This window comes from Excalfactoria chinensis, chromosome 8 (assembly GCF_039878825.1).
Source record: "Excalfactoria chinensis isolate bCotChi1 chromosome 8, bCotChi1.hap2, whole genome shotgun sequence".
Lineage (NCBI taxonomy): Eukaryota > Metazoa > Chordata > Aves > Galliformes > Phasianidae > Excalfactoria > Excalfactoria chinensis.
The window spans coordinates 11,825,831-11,842,869 of NC_092832.1; the positions used below are offsets into that span (position 1 = coordinate 11,825,831).

The 17,039-nt window shown below is 44.4% G+C and overlaps 1 long non-coding RNA gene across 1 annotated transcript; it reads right to left on the bottom strand.

Annotated features, from left to right (window-relative positions):
• Positions 1-538: 538 nt before the first annotated feature.
• LOC140255796 (uncharacterized) lies at positions 539-4,859 on the bottom strand. Its single transcript, XR_011904546.1, has 3 exons — positions 4,781-4,859; positions 3,527-3,669; positions 539-1,750 (listed from the first exon to the last, which is right to left on the bottom strand). It is a non-coding gene; the product is annotated as an uncharacterized lncRNA (long non-coding RNA).
• Positions 4,860-17,039: the final 12,180 nt, after the last annotated feature.

Sequence of the window (17,039 nt, forward strand, 5' to 3'; positions counted from 1 at the left end):
GAAAGCAGAGTATCTGAAGATATAAAGAGGAAGGAAATGTTCAGAAAGAATAATGCTTCCCTTTTTTCTACCGAAAACATAAGAGTGCATTATTATATATTCCCAGCATCCATGCCTGTCCCTGAAAACCAGATTTCTCTAATTCATTACTTCTAAAATTTGTAAGCAGGATTTATGTGAGAAGGAATCACACCGATACAGTAAACTCCAGGACCTCCTTGCTCAGATCAAGCCTGCTAATGGACCTTTTTACAAAAGCAATTGAAGGCCTGCCTGTAGCAGTTCTGACTCTTTGTGTTGCCGACTGGTTTTAAGTGTTCCATTTTCCCACCAGCAAGAGAAACTAAGAAATACAGGCTTCACAGTAAGTGCTGCCTACACTGCTTGTAAAATATATTATCACAATGCTATGAAAATGAAATGACCTCCACAAACAGCAGTTTGGCAAAGAGGTTTAATGAAAACAGTGAAATACAAAAGTATTTCCTGAGAAGTATAGTTTGCCAAACCTTTTCCACTATGAGACATCCCTTCAATGATGTGACATGGGGTGTCTAGCCTGGCTGGCATGGAAGTGAGAAGAGGGATTTTCAACACCTTTCCTTGCAGTGTGTGTCTCTGGGCAATCAGGTTCTAGACTGATGGGCAATTGCTGCTGACTGCTGAAAAGTGCTGCACCAAGCTGAGCTCAGTTCGCTTCATCTGTGTCACATAGCTTAATAAAACTAAATTGCTCCTACAAACAGAACACTGCTCTGCAGCCTTTCAGAGTTCAGAGATGGATCAAAATTGTAATTTTTGCTTAAAGTTCCTTAGAAGAAGTTAAAAAACCAGGAAAACGGGGCTTGACTAACTGGGCATAAAGAATCCATTGAAGTGAAGGCTGAGTGATGAGTGTGCTTCCTGCTGCAGCGGTGGGCACTAAGGTAACTGTCCTCCTGGCACCACAGTCTGAGCGGAGCAGCTGAAGGAGTCTGGCTGATGTCAGGCTGCAGGTTGATAAGTGATTTGATGAAAGTTTTATGTATAAAAATATTCACATACCTTTACAATGCATTAATTAAATGTATAAACAACTTCTCACCTTACCTCTGTGTAGTTCAGAGCTGGCCATTGTCAGGTACTGCATCAGCTCTCTTTTTTCCTGTTTTTGGTTTGTGCAAGAAGCTGCTTTGTGATGAACTGGCTCCTTGCGGATGCTCTCTTGAAACCATTCATTGCGCAGTCAGTATTTACAGATGCTATTCATACTGCATTTGTCTCTAAATACATAGCTTTGTATTTTATCGGTTTCAGTGGAACCCATGCCTGTAGTCCACAACAATAATATATTTTCATGCATCGCTGGCAATACAAGGCTTCATTTAGACTATTGATTAACATTCTGATCGTATTAGGACTTGTTAGCTGTTCATACCTTTTTATTGTTTGGTGATTTCAAGAATTGACCTTTGCAGATTTACAGTATCTAAGCAATTAGCCAGTAATAGATTAAATTAATGAAGAAGATTCTATCAAATCTGGGGGGCTTCACAGATCTATCATTTTAATATCACTGTCCATTTCTTTCTTTATATCATGTGCAGCCAGTGTTGCAAGCAGGAGCCCATGTATGACAGATCCTCCAGGAGGCTCTTGAGGTGTTGCCAAGAGGCACGATCAGTTCGCTGTGTAAAAGGTAAAGATGAGGGGTGGCAGGGAGGTTGCCATGTTTTCTTTTCTTGTCTTGACAGTCTCCTTTGTTTTTCATCTATGGATTTAACAAAACAAAACTCGAGCCAATTTTAATTTTTAATTAAAGTTGATAGCTTATGTTCATACTGATGTGTTTGGTGCAAGGAAGAATAAAAGGAAATACAGAGAGAATCTTGAAAGAGAAATGCATTTCTTCAGCTTAATTATTTAGTTTCCAACTAAGAAACAGCTCTGCAGAGGTTGATTATCCTTCAGGGATATGTTAGAATAAGTGAACAATTAGCTTGATTTTCTGTTGAATATGTAACTTGTGACTCAGTATGCGATCTATTAAAAGGATGATAATTCCTCTTAAACTATGTGCTAATATACTTGGAGTCTGTTACTGATGGTAAGAACCAGTGGAATAACCCTGTCCCTCGCCATAAGACACAGATTGCTGTCTTGTTGCACAATCAAAGGGAATTTTAGGTCTTCTGAAGAGTGTGTTGCTTATGCACTGAGGAAGGAGAATGGTAAAGCTTTCCTGTTAAAACGTGAACTGGCACACAACACTTCAGTGGCTTGAGAGGTGACTTGGAGAGCAAAAGTACTGCTAAAATCCCTGCATACATCAGTGCCACTTTGCACACCTCAGTCTGTCAAACTGTGCTCCTTCAAACAGCCACAGAGTTTGTTTTTTTCCTTATTTTCCCCTTCAGTACTTCAGTCACCTCACAAAGCCAGGAAGATGCCATGCTCTGCCATGGGCTGTGTGCATGCAGCAGCATCACCTGAGGAGGTGATCCCATCATCAAACACCTGAGCACAGCTACTCTACCCTCAGCACTGTGCCCTGCCCTCTGGCAGGGATTTGCTCCCAGATGTTGTGTCACAGAAGTCACTGGGAAGTAAAAGGCACATAGCCAGCATTTCCTTTTAAAATGTGATTGTAAAAGACTGCAGCTTTTTCAGGTTTCCCTCAGAAGATCCCCCCCCTATGACTCAGGGCATGCAGCTGGACAGGCAGAGGCTGGCATGACTCCTGAGCTACTGTGGTCTTACTTTTTGGCTTCCATTTTCTGATTGAAGCCAGCAATGAGTGTGACACTTAGAGGGATTCTCTGCACTGAAAGGCTGCAATGAGCAGCAGAGCACTGCTAGGATCTGCCTTACCAAGGAGTGCCAGTGGACCAGTGCTGAAAGCACTGTGGTCAGGGCACTGCACAATGGGGCTGTGCTAGAGGCACACAGCACACACATTACACTGCTTTTGTAAGTCTTTCTTTTACTCTTGAGGAGTTAAATTAGCATATAAGCCATTGCTATGTGTTTATGTAGAAATGTTACAGTAGAAATATTCTGACTTGGAAAAGCTCAAGTACTCATTTTTCTTTAAAAGCTTTTGTGGACAAAGTATAGCTTATTTCCCCTTAGATATCTAAGAGGCTTTACAAGAGAGTTAAAATTGAAAAACAAGGAGAATACAGAGAAATAGGACCTATGTCTATTCAGACTGATTCAGGCTTAAAGATATGTTACAGCTGCATTTTCTCATCAAGCATCTCTTCCATATAGAATAATAGAGTGAAAAAAAAAGTGCAAGGATCTTTTCAATTCATTGAAAAATACCTTTCTGATGTTTTATCAGAGTACTGAAAGAGGTTCTGAGGCAGTATGGAATTATATAAACTTACATATGTATATATATATGATGATTATGGAAGAAAAAAGATGAACGTAGAACTGTAAATAGCACAAATCCATTAAAGCATGCAAGTGCCAAGAGGCTGCTTTTGTGTTGAATAAAAGTTCAAAAAAAACTAAGGTTGCTTCTAAATACAGAACTAACCTGTGAGCTTGGATTTAGCACTGACTGGGCCTGTCACATATCCCATTAATGAGGCTCAGCTCCGAAGAAAAGGAGGGAATAAAAATGGTCTGTGTGATGAGCTGTACAATGCATTAATTGGTTCAAGCTGAGACATCGGTGGCCTTTAAGAGCAGAAGAAGAGATTAATAAGAGAGCTGGCATATGCAAATAGTTTGTTCTATTGAATTCTTTCAATACAGTTTTTGTCCTTTTTACAAATTAGGATTGTCAGAACAATCAGGTTGTGGACTCTGGGAGCATTATACATTTTCCTTCTCGAACATTGGTGGTTACACCCTTACCAAAAGAAAGACCTTTCCATGTTGATTTTATCACAGAACTTTAGGGACCATCCCCTCTGTGGCCCAGTGGCTGTCAGGAGGCTTGGGGGGAGTCTGAGTTTTGGAGTGAGGTGCCTACAGGAGGAGTTCGGCAAGAGCTGCACAGGTTGAATTCTGGCAAGTCCAGAACCATCAAGTGGATCTAGAACTCAGAGCAACATGTGACACAGGAAGATCTTCCGTGAATGTTTTCCAGTTCTTACAAAACTGTAGTAGAAGTCAAATTTAAAAGATGCCAAGGATGAGTTTTTCCTGATGTGGCTTCTGAAGTGACTCCACATTATCCTTGATTTCAGTTTGATAAGTTTACTTCATAAACCATGAGCATCTGAGATGGATCATTCCAGGTCAGCCAAGACAACACAGTTCTATCCCTGTCTATCTGCAGGTGCCAGTCTGCCCTCCCAGCAGCATAGATTTAGTACAAGTCAGTTACAATGTGGAGGACCAGCATCCTGTTCATCTAATCTTGTAGAGAAAATTATCTTCATTAAAAGTCAGAGTCTGACATTTACTTTTCCACACAGATAGGATTTCTAAAGCTGTATCCTGGCTACTGCCCTCGTTTACAGCTCAGCATTCAAAGTGCTACAGACTGGCCATGCAAGCTAGCTTACCTTATTTACACTATTTCCTAAGAGTTTTGCTTTCTCAGAGACTTAATTTTCACACAAGTGAGAGCAGAAGTGATCATGTCCTGGACAAGCAAATGAGCAGTTCACTATCATTTACTAGCAAGCTTGTTTAATAATGGTTTTATATTTGTTTAGTGTGCCTATGATATCACAGGAAAGAAATGTGTATAGTTGGAATAATATAATTATGTACAGCTGGAATAATACAAGTATAGTTGTAAACAGATAGCAAGAGAGTAACTAAGGAAAAGACTCACCAACTCTGAAGCCTTCAGTCAAGATGGATAATGTTGAGGCTCACCACCAGAACTTCACAAAGGAGAGATCTTCAGAAAGAGATGCTACTTTAGTGGTGGTCAGCCCTTAAATGGGATCTAGGAGAGGTGGAATTAATCTCCACCCCTTCCCCTTAACTTCACCTGTGCTCCCTCAGCTGACTCATCGCTTGCTTCAGATGGTTAATCAGAGGTTCAGGCTGTGATCAAAAGTTTCCCTTACAGTGGGACTGGAGAAATTTCACCTATGCATGGAATAAATCACAAGTAGATTGCTGTGTAATACACTTCACCATATGAAATTGTAAGAAAGACCTCACCAATTTTTCTCCAAGTCTGTGGCAAAAAGGACGAAGTTGGCTCTGTTAGAAGTCTTCCTGAGATCTGCCAGGACTGGCTTCTGCTTGTACTGTTTCTCACTGGTGGTTTGATAGATTACAGAGGTTGTGCCAGGCTGTTTGGCCCTCTGTGCTCCAAGCACTTAAAACATATAGCAGAAAAAAAAAACATCCCAAAAAGCTCAAAACACTGTCAGTAACATTCTTTTCTTTTTATTTCTTTTGTTCAAAAACTAAATGTAGCAATTTCCACTGGATAAAAATGATCGACATTCCAAAGTTGCCACCAATGACATTCTTGAATCCTCAACACTTCTTAATAATTAAGTTCTTCTCACACAGCTTCTTCAGGGATCAAAGCAGTGCTGTTACTGCAGCTCCATTTCCCAAGGAAAGCAGAGCTATATACTTGTGCTACAGACTTGTTAGCTTGCTGCTTTCCCTCTTTTTGAACTTTCCTGCTGTACCACACAATTCCAAATCAACCTGACATCATAAATACCTGAAAGACAGCAGGAGGTCAGGCAGTCTTCTTCCATGTCTTTCAGTTGGCCTGTGATGTGTTTGTAAATATGAACTGAAGTATTTCAGTGTTTTTTTAATCTAAATTCTTTTTTAGGAAGAATGAAAGTATTATAATAATGTCATCACTTGGGAATGTACAGAAAGGACTGTTGGCTCAAATTAGGCCTCTTATAAGCTCTAGATTTTTATACCTATTTCAGTTCAGTTATGACTTTTTGTCTTAATAAGATGCAGAGCAGTCATTCCCAATGAAGGCAGTTAAATACATAGCATAACACTCTGCCATGACTCAGTTTATTATTCTAAATTATTATTTGGGCCATACTGATGCAAAACAAGATATGCTTAAGGAATGGTTGGGATGCTAGCTGTGCATCTAAGTAGAACAAGAAAGCTCTTTTTGTACACAGAATTTCTGTTATACCTTTGTATGTAAGTGTTTGTAGGGAAAGAAAATGTGGATGCCCATCCCCACATTATATTGCACTTCTATAATATTACTCCCATACCTTATCAAACAGTATTTCTAAAGTGCTGTGCCATCTCCAGCTCTGTCTGCTGATCCTCTGTCCCCAGCCCCATGGCAGCAGAGCACAGCCAGTGGTACACTGCCCCTTGTGTGTCATGTCTTGCTCCTGTGCCTCTTCTGTGTAGGTAGCAAAGACGTGCCATCTGTTGGGGATATTAGCATACCCAAGCTGTATCCCTGTGATGCTACTAGACAGTATAAGGAATGTATTACTGTGATGTGGTGACTTCCATTTGCATTTCACACTTTTAGCTTTGCTTCACACATTTCTTCCTCTCAGACATGATAAAGGGAGGAAGTGCTCTATTTCTTGTCAGGGTGGATGGATGGCACCCCTAGAAGAATATGCATTTGAAGCAATATGTTCTGCATCACTGACGTAAGCTAAGATGCTGTTAAGGCCCGGGCAGGCTTGTTTTCCCATTCAGTGCTAGCAAGCAGGGCACTCAGGGACTCGGTGTCCTTGAATTTAAAGAAGATTGAAATGTTGCATTGTTCAGGCTGAAGGGAACATGGATGGGAGCAGAGTGATTCTGGGGCAGACAGTAAACACTTGATTGCAAGTACAGTGTGAGCTTGGCCTACGTTCTGAATCTCGCCGTGGTCTCTTTTACTCACTCCATTCATATTCTCTGTCTCTTTCATCAGTCCCAGGTTTGCTCAGCACCTTCTGCCATATTTTTAGTCATGTCTGCAATGCTGGACGTAAATCTTGATGGAAGAACAATCTATGCCAGAGCACTTATGAATGAGGAATGCCAGGGTACTTGCGTATACAAGGTCATTTCTCTTTGTCTATATTTTGTCTTTTTAAGGTTGAAAACTGTCCGCATAGGATTCATTGGGTAGTCTCTGGAGTCATCATTTTGTACCACATTTCAGGTCTCCAAATGTCAAGGTGCAGACATGTTTCTGGATTTCTTAAAGTGAAATGCTACCCTAGCAAACCCTGTCCCCTGCCCTGCCCCAGCTGCGTCCATCGCTCCTGCTGCTGGTCTCTTTCTTCTGAGTGCTCATGTCCAGCCTCATCTGTGGTCTTCCAGGTCCTCGGCTTCTCCCTGTTTATTTACTGCTTTTGTTGGAACAGGCATCAACACCTGCAGAGAAAGCTGTAGTGGAGCTCAATGTAATTCCTTTAAATATCCAGATTTTTCAAATCTGGACAAGAAAGCTGAAAAATCATAGTTGAAGATAAGATGGGGAAAGAAGAATATTGGTTTTTCTTTTTTTTTTTTCTAACTGATATTTGGCAGGAATAACTAATTTTTAATGCACTGGATTGCTCCTTAATTCCTCGCTGAAGCCATGGGAAAGAAACGGAGACAAATTCAATGCAGTGCATTTTTAATAGAGATATTTTTTTTAATATTCACAGTGCTTATCAAATATTTTCTTTCTGCAGAAAGTCTCTGGAACAGTAAAGCATAATTACGTGCTTGAAGGGACTTCTGTACATTGAAGGGATGATTAAAATGACAAACAGTTATGACTTATTTAGCCTTTTGCCCTTTACATACAGTTTATTCAATACCTTATAGTCAAACTCCAAAGTATTTGATAGATATATCTTTGAGAAGGATCATCCCTTAAAATGGCACCTTATAAATTTACAAGCTAGTATTTGTTACTGTTTGATGCATACAAATGCACGAAATACAGAGCGTAAAGAGTGTAAAATGAGTGGTACAAACCATGCTTTGATGTCTTCACTCTTTGAAAATAACAGCATCTGCCAAAACATCTTTAAATTTCAATCAAGTTCTCTAGGATGAGTTTACAGCTAAGCCACCAAGCCCCGTGCAATTCCTGCAATTATTTCCCTGCTAATAACTGCTACTATCACCCTTGCCATTTGGCTGCATAATGTGCAGGATCCTGGAAAAGATTAACAATATAGAAACCATCAACAGCTCTCTGATCTTCATTTCACGTATCTTTCAGGGACTGAAGGCAACACGGTGTTTGCATTTGCCAAAGCTGGAGAAAACATCAAGGCACCTGATAGTGAGTTGCAGGCAGAATGCCTTCAGGCAAAAAACAAATGGGAGGGATCTGATTGGTGGGTCTGCTCTCTGGCCATGCTCACACTCCAGACGTGCCTTTCTTATGGCTGCTCAAAGAAGTCTATGCAACAACCCCACACAACACTGCTGGTTTGGGGCAGAGTGGAGCTGCATGGAGGAAAGGGATTTAGGGATGTTAGTTGACAAGTAGTTGAATGTGAGCCAGCAGTGTGCCCAGGTGGCCAAGGCCAGTGGCACCCTGGCATGTATCGGAAACAGTGCAGTCTGCAGGAGCAGGGAGGGGATCATCCCCTTCTATTTGGCACTGGTGAGGTCACAACTTGAGTACTCTGTTCAGTTTAGGGCCCCTCACCAGAGAGGGGACCAGGAAAGTCATTGAGGCCTTGCAGTGTGTCCAGAGAAGGGCAATAAAGCTGGAGAAGAAGTCTTATGAAGAGCATCTCACAGAACTGGGATTGCTTAGTCTGGAGAAGGATCAAGTGAAACCTGGGCATTCTACAGCTCCCTGAGAGGAGGCTGTGGTGAGAGGTGGGGATTGGCCTCTTCTCCCAGGTAATGGCAACAGGACAAGAGGTAATAGCCTTAACTTGTTTCAAGAGAGACTCAGGTTGGATACTAGGAAAAAAATATTCGTAGAAACTGTGGTCAGGCATTGGAATAGGCTGCTGAGAGGAGTGGTGGAGGCACCATCCCTGGAGGTCTTTAAGAAATGTGTAAGCAGTGGGGTAGTGTGCCTGGATAGCTTCCTTGTGTCAAGGGCAGCATTTCCCCTGACATATGCATTAAGTGCACCAGGATGACCCTGGAGGGTACAAGTGGCAGCATTGCATCTTCCTGTCCCTCTGCATCCAAGCATCAGGGGCAGCTCCCCTCTTGTACCTCTGCCAGGAAATGAACGCAAGTGCGACTGGCTGAGAAATGGTCGTTTTGATGGAATTATTATTATCATTATTATTATTTTCACAGAAAACAATAGGCTTCTGTTAAATTGATATTGGGTACAGACCTGAACATTCTGATTAAAAATGTTTTGTTTGGAATCTTTCTTTTTCAGAAGAGGAAGCGATGGTTTCACTTAGGAAAGTTTATTTAAAGCTTCTCAATGTAATATTGACTATGGTCATCTTTTTTTTAGGAAGTAATATAAGCAACCATGTTTATCTTGCAATTGAAAAGTAATTACAAGCTCAACTGCTGAAAAGGAGCAGACACTGGTCTAGTCAAAACAATGTCTTGCAGTGAGTTCTAAGAGGCAGCCATTCTCGCTGCTTCTGCAAGTGATCTGAAAAACAGGAAACTTTCAGCAGTTACGTTACCTGGTGATACCAACAGATGATGCAGTGAATAGAACATCATCACCTGGCAGGACACCGTAACACAAACTAATTGACAAGCTACGATTCAAAGTGAAGATCTGATTCCTGATCCTTAGGAAACTAAACCTTCTTCTCTTTTTTTTTAAACAAGTACAAGCCTCCTCCTGTAAAAATATTCTGCAATCCTTTATTGCACCAGACTGGCAGTGTGGCAGCATGGTCCAGATCAGCTGAGCTCAAAACGAGTGTGAGCATTTGATGGCATATTGGAAAGCACAGCACAGGAGAGAAAGCAAAAAGCAGAATGCAGAGCAGTAGCCCTGCTTCTGTGGTGGGAGGAAGGAAGTGGTTTCTCATCCAGCCACATGGGCTGGGACAGCAGCTGTCTCTCTCTGCTTGGGGCTGCATGGGGTACCTCCATCCCGCAGGGCTGGCAGCTCTCAACTCTGCACTGTGTGTGCATGGCCTAGAGGAGGAGAGCTGTGTGTTAGGTGTGTTATTAAGATGGTAACGGAGAAAAGGTTTGCATTGTTCCTTTAGCAAAGCTCTGCTGGAGCAGAGTTAAACTGTATTGCTAAAGGCATCCAGAAGCCAGTGAGGCTGTTGCTGGCCAGTCTCTGTGAGGCGATATCAGGGTGTGAGAGTTACTGCCAAGGCGATGTGCTGTGGGCTGGCAATGCTGCAGACCCCAGCCTGCTGCTCTGAGCACAGAAAGCTGCTGCCTACCTTCTTCTCACAGAATGAGGTGTTAGGTTGGATGAGAATGGGTCATCACTACCCCATACAGCCCTTGTGGGTATCTTTAAGGGGCTGCTGCTGGGGAGAACATGAGCTAACAGTCAGCATTGCTTTATGAGCAGTACACATGGTAAACAAGATTATCTGTAATGAGATTAGCCTTGGCCAGGCTAAACTATGGCTGAATTCATCTTGCTCTGAGGCAACCCTAAAGCAATCGTGGCAACAAGTGCATGTAAACATACACAGGAAAATAATTAAAAAGAGGCAACCACCGGCTGGCAGAGGGAAGCCCTTCACTTCAAAGGATAACACTGTGTGCCCACATTAGGTTCCCATTGGGTTGGATGCAGCTCCTCTGAAGGTGCTGCTCACAGGGAGCAGTTCCAAGAGGCGAGGCCCAGCCTGTGGTCTTGAAACAGCTGTAGCCTCCCTACAGGTCCACGGCATGCAGAGCAGCAGGTCTGCGTCGGTGTGACTGACATCCCATGTGCTTACACCAGCCATTAGATGTCTATGGCCTTATGGTGGTGCAAATTAAATTAAAATCTGTTCCTGTCGTGCTGTTGCAATGAAGAACCGATCTGGTGGTATTTTCAAGCCAGCGTGGTTTGAGCCATCCAATCTGTCCCAGTAGTCCCCACTGTGAGCGTGGCTCCCTTGGCCTCAAGACCCTGCTACAGTTGAACATGCAGCAAAGGGAGAATTGCTGGTATTTTAACAAACACTGTTTGCATTCTTGCTGCTGCTGCTGCTGCTTGCAGGTTTTGGACTCTTTATTTCCTTGGTCAAATCTCATTATCATCCATCAACTTGCTGATTTTCAGAATCCAAAGCAATCTGATGATTTGTTTCCAATCAGATATTAAATGGATATTCTACTTTCAGTAATTAGTCTTTTAATGCATATGAATTCTCTTTTTAACAGAAGAAAAATATGACCTAAAAGTCTTTAAAGCCAGCCTACTCCTTTTTTATCCTGCTTCTTTTCACTAATCACTGTGTCTGTTGTGCCAGACTAAAATTATGCTGTTTAAACTTGATACAGTACTGGCTCAACAGCAAAAAAAGGGGAAAATAAGAGAGGAAAGGAGTGGAAAGCAAAAACCTTGCAGTACAGCAGCAATGCTTTTCTATTCCATTTCATATTATGCAGTGCACAGAAGCATCCAATTTGATAAATTGACTCAGAACAAACTGCTAGCAAGAGAGCAGGAATAAAAGCAGACACCGACCTACTAATAGACTCAAATTAAGTGAACTTCTTGCTAGACCCGCCACTGCCCCAGAACAGTGCAGAGCTGGGAGTCAGGCACGCAGTCAGGCAGTGTGTGTACAGGGCTGAGGCTTGGCCTGGCCGTGGGGTGGGTTGCAGTGCCTTGCATGGCTGGTTGCATGAGTGCCAAAAAGACATGAAGAGGTAGGCTGGTTGTGTGCATTGGGTTGTCTTGGTGCAAACTGAGAGTGTGTGTGAAGAGGAGGTATTTGCATTGGTATTTGCGATACTTCTCTTTCTCAGAAGCCATATCAGTAATCTCCCACTTCAGCACTTCACTTGTTGGTTAGTCCCCATTCTCCAAATGCTACCATGTCACAGAGGGAATATCAGCCCAGAAATAATTAGTATGGCTGTTTGGCACTCACTCTGCAAATTGCATCTAGCAGTTGCATACAAAATTGTCTGCAGAAATCATCTGGCTCTTATCAAGAGTTTGTTTAACAATAGGACTTGTTTGTTACTGTTGCTGTTCTGCTGAGGTCTGTGGTTAAGGTCTGTTGCTCTGTTGCTGATGGAAACGTCTTCCAGCAAGAGGTAGAGATGTTAAACCTTTTCTACAACTGTTTGTTGGAATGAGGTGTCCTGACGTAGTATCTGTTCAAAATACAAGTGTTCTCTGACAGTTACTCTCCATGGAGCTCTGCCAAATTCTGTATTTTATGCACATGATTGATTATTGGAGCTCTTCCTTGTGTAAATAATTAACCATTAATTGGTGCGGAGACAACAGTGAGATCTCACACTTCTCAGGGCTGCCTACCCTAAGATGAACTACAATGCATCTTGGTGCAGAGCAGCAGAGGTACCAGGAAAGGCTGTAAGTCACTTATGGAACAGAGGGCAGCTTTCACTGCAGATAGATATGGTGCCCCGAGCTTGAATTTGAAACCACTCCATTCGTAACAAACATTCGTAGGACAATGATGAGAGAAGGACAGATTAGATTTCCTTCTGCCAACAGCCCCATCCTGGACCAAATATCAGCAAATATGGGCTTTGCCCCACACTGCAGGTGCTCTCCTCCAGAGAGCTGCAGCTGGCCTTGGCCCAGCCCAGCTCCCAACCACCTCGCTCAGTATCCTGCAGCTAGCCTGTCCATGGCAGCAGGAGCCTCTGCAGCACATCTAGCCAATGGGATTTAAAGAGGGGAATAATAGACACCAGGCTTGTGGCCATGGTAAATCCAACATCCTTGTAACATGGATGGTACTAAGCTCATACTAAGTATGAGCTGTCACGGATTGAGATGTTGGTCTAATTGTAATACTTTTCTTCTGGCAGCCTTTAGCTCCCTTCAGATGAGTGGTTCCTATAATTATGACTGCCAAATGAAGCCATCTGTAAACACTAAAACTTGCAAGCTTCTACTAAGTTCATAGCAGTCATGTTTGTGAGAGAAGTTCTGCATCTTTCCAGCTGACTGCCAGTAGAAATGCCTTGATGACTGGCATGTGCCCTCTCCCCTTGCTCCAGAGCAGCCCCTCTTGTGCTGTCCCGGTGTGTCCCCCATTGGCCGCTGGGCTCCCTGGCACATGCACACTTGGTGGCCTTGGCACAGTGCACTACACTTGTGCCGGAGCCTTTTTGTAAACATGTTTTGGCAAATACTATAAAGGAGCCATTTGACAACACACTCATTTGAACCCGAAAGGCTAAAGCAGAAGTGACAGCATAGCATCATCACTCTGCTACCGCCGGCTTATTATGTTTATTCAACATATGTTGTTATTGAATTAAAGTGATATTTTTCAATTAACAAGTGCGGCAAGGAATGAAACCCTCCTAGCTCATTCCTTTTTCTCCAGCCATGTGTACAGCTGCTGCAGGTTGCCTGTCCTGTGGAAAAGGGAATGAAGGGGCTGAGGGCAGGGTTGTGGCATCACGTGTGTCCCATGGCCCTGTGATGGGCTCTAGCTCTGGGGCATGGCAGTAAGCTGTGACCCTGGCACCACCAGGCCTATCTGGACTCTCATGGAGGCTGTTGGACCCAGGGGTCATCCTTACACCCTGTTCCAAGACAGCTGCTGGCTTTGGCAATACACGAGGTGATGTTAATTTTGATTTGGAGTGTGCAGTAATGAGCAAGCAGTGTGATTAATGCCTAAAGCTGACAGAATGCACAGGCATCTTCAAAGAAGCAGAGTACATGAGGTCAAGAAAGGTGTGCGGGGTGAAATGATGTTTCAGAAGCAGAAAGCATGCCTGGCTGACTCATGAGCTGAACTGTGCAATAATCACAGGTAATTATTGCACACCAGCCATCAGAGCATCTGCATGCATGCCACACCGACCTGCACTACAGTTCCCATTTGGACTCTGGCATGCTCTGTTTACAGTTCTGAACAGAGATGAAGAGCCATTACTACTCAGAGCCAATATTCAGGTTGTTTCCCCATCCTGCTCCCAGAGGTGACATTGAGATGTCCTGCAACGGTGAGGAGAGAGGAGCCACTGACTTCAGAGCAATGGAGAACGAAGATGCCTTTATGTTCACCCTCAAATACATCTGTGCTACAGTAATGTGCTTCTGAATCAGTGGCAGGGAGGTTGCTTAGAACTGTGCTATTTTTACTGCAGTGAAAGCAAAGGAAGGCATGCAAGGCTGTGAGCACGGGTAGAACAGCAGTTATGGGTTATTAGGCATGGTGGGCTGCAGCCTGTGGGCAGAGCAGTGGGGCTGAGTTTTGCCCTGGGCACCTCAGTGGCAGCAGCCTGGGGGCTTAACTCAACACAGAGGAAGCTTCTGGGCTGTCTGTGTGCTCTGTCTTAGTGGTGGGGAAGCAGCCTCAGCGCCTCTTCTCTTTAGTGCACTGAGGGCCCTTGTGAGGTTTGGATTTCACATCACTCCCATCCCTTGGCACTGTCCTGATGGGTTGGTATTGGTAGCAGTGCTGATAAGTGAAGACATCACATGGAGAGATTAGATCCCGAAGGGGTTATTTGAAGCTGGAGGATAGCACAGATTTTTTGTGTGCTGTTATTTTCTGTCTAGACATAGGCCTGGCCTTGGAAGAGTAGCAGATCTACAAGCTGGTAGTTTAAGGGCAAGAAAATCATCTCATGTAGTGAGTAAGGGTCCCTTCTTGGGCCCTGTCAGCCACTCTGTTACCCCCATAGCAGGGCTGCACATAACTTCAAAGCAAAGCTGGCTCTCACCAGGCAGCTCAGGGGCTCATCCTTCCATGCTGCTGACACCCACCCCCCTTCAAAGCTAGGCTTTGGGCTGCATATGTTGCAGACAAAGTATTTGGAGCTAGCCTTGGAGCTAGATCCACAGATAGCTTTTTAGCAGTGTTTCAAGTGACGTGCTTAGAAACATAGCAATGAGTAATAATTAACGTGTCTAGACCTATATGAAATTTGTACTATACGGAACATACATATATAAACACGTCTGTATGGCAGATGAGTACATATAAGGCACTGTTTATATGCCTAACATTTCATGCAGCAAAATACCATTTCAGCTTAAGCAGCATGAAGTCATCCTTGTTCTGCTGTAATACAGACATCTCCCATCTATTTTTAGTTCAGCCTGGCCAATTCAGCAGCACTGGTATAACAGTAACACTTTCCCTTCTCTTCTTGTGATGTTGATTTCATTCTGGTATCCAGAGCCTTGCTGGCCATGGCTCTGCCTCTTACTTCATCTGCACTCATGTACTCTGGAAAGTTCAGTTAATGTTGTAACCAATGGCCCCACACCCGAATGTGTGCTGTTGCAGCAGGCAGAAGGGAGCTGCTGCTGAGTCCCAGGTGCTTTGTTGAGCTACTGATGGTAAACAATTTGCTTCTAAGGCCTCAAATCCATACTATAGATAACTGGGATAAATCCAGGCACCCAAGTAGAGAAAGAAATCTCTCTGAATTAGTGACTCATCAGTGTGTGCTGCCCTAACCCGGAGGTTACACCTCTCATTCATTACCGAAAGGCAACGCAGACTGCGGGGGAAGCGGTATTCAAACGTGTTTGTATGACCATAGATGCGATGTCTGTCGCAACACAAATATTAGGATCGCGGGTACCGCTGCAAGTCCTCAGGCTGGTGGGGAAATAGTTAAGCTTGGAAATTCCTGCCGCACCGAGTGCCTCGGCTTCCCGCGGTACTGGCTACGGGCTGTGAGGCAGGAGGTGGTTTGCATCTCGCGTTAGGCTACTTTTGTCTCCAACAATTAGCCGAGCCCAGCAATTAGCGGGGCACCGCTCAGCCCGCAGCCGCTGAGCGGGCGCTCCCCGCTCCTCTTAGCGGGACCTGGAGAAACGCTGCCCTCTGCTGCGGGAAAGAGAGGCGGCCGCCGGCGCACGCCCGCAGCCGCTCCTTCCCCCGGCCTGGGGCTGACTCTGCTCGTGGGCGGCTGCCGACGCTCCGACAGCGCTTTGGGGCAGCAGCCGTCGGCCCTTCTCGGTGCCTGTTGCTGGGCTGTACAGAGTGCCTTTAGCGGTCCTCGTTCTCACCTGGGTGTTTGGCTTTGAGCCCGCCACCACGGCTTGATTTATAGAGGCTCCGCGCTAGGTGGTGAAATAATATCCAGCTTGGAACAGACGCAGCGTATTGTTCAAGTGTTAATCAGCCATACAATAGGCCTCAGGAGAGAGGCAAGCAAGTTTTTAACCTTCATTTTAAAGATGCAGAAGGAGGTTAAGAGGGGACAAGGACTGCCAGGTTCCCCATAGCGGTGGTGCTGGTGGTGGGCACTGTGGCTCTGGGCAGTGCTGCTCCTCAGTCCCAGGGGTCCAGAGCCAGTGCCAGGGTAAGGGAAGTGGCTGTGCAGCCCTGTTCTTTGGGTTGCCTTGGCTTTAAACACTGCTATTTCTTCTCTTGCCTGGACAAGAGGAATTCCAATGGGCTGAAGGTCCCACCCCAAAACACTCTGCCTTATTTGTTGAACATTGGAAGCACCTATCTGTCATTTTAAGAAGTACCAAGTTGTAGTGAAGGATAGTAGAGAGTTGCTAAGGTTGAAAAAAACCCACAGGCATGTCCTCATGCTGCTGCTAGCCTCTGCGTGCAGAAAGACCTCTACTGTTTGGCTGCAGTGCCGTTGGAAACTACAAGCTCTTTGTTAACTGCTAAAGGAGATATTCTTCTGGCTAAAAACTTGTACCAAATCACAGGTTGCCCAGAAGTTGGCTATTGATTCAAAAGCTTATCATTAACACGGCATTCACTCATTCCACTGCCTCACTTCCAGCATCACAGTGAGCGCTGGTAAAATAATTAAATTAGTGCTATGCTAGTGGGCAGCTGGGAGAGTGCTCTCAGTGCACAGAGAAACAAAGGCAGGAGGAGGATGTGGCCCCAGTGCTGTCTGCAGCGTGCACAGAGCCTTTGTGCTCAGGTGCTGTGTGCAGGGTGGGCTGCGGGCCTTTCCCTTGCCAGCTGCACAGTGTTCTGCTCCTGGGGCTCGGGGCACATCTCACACAATGAGCCGCCTAGGAGGAAGAACTTACTATGTAATTCAGGTAGGGAAAGCAGCACATGTGAGTGGCA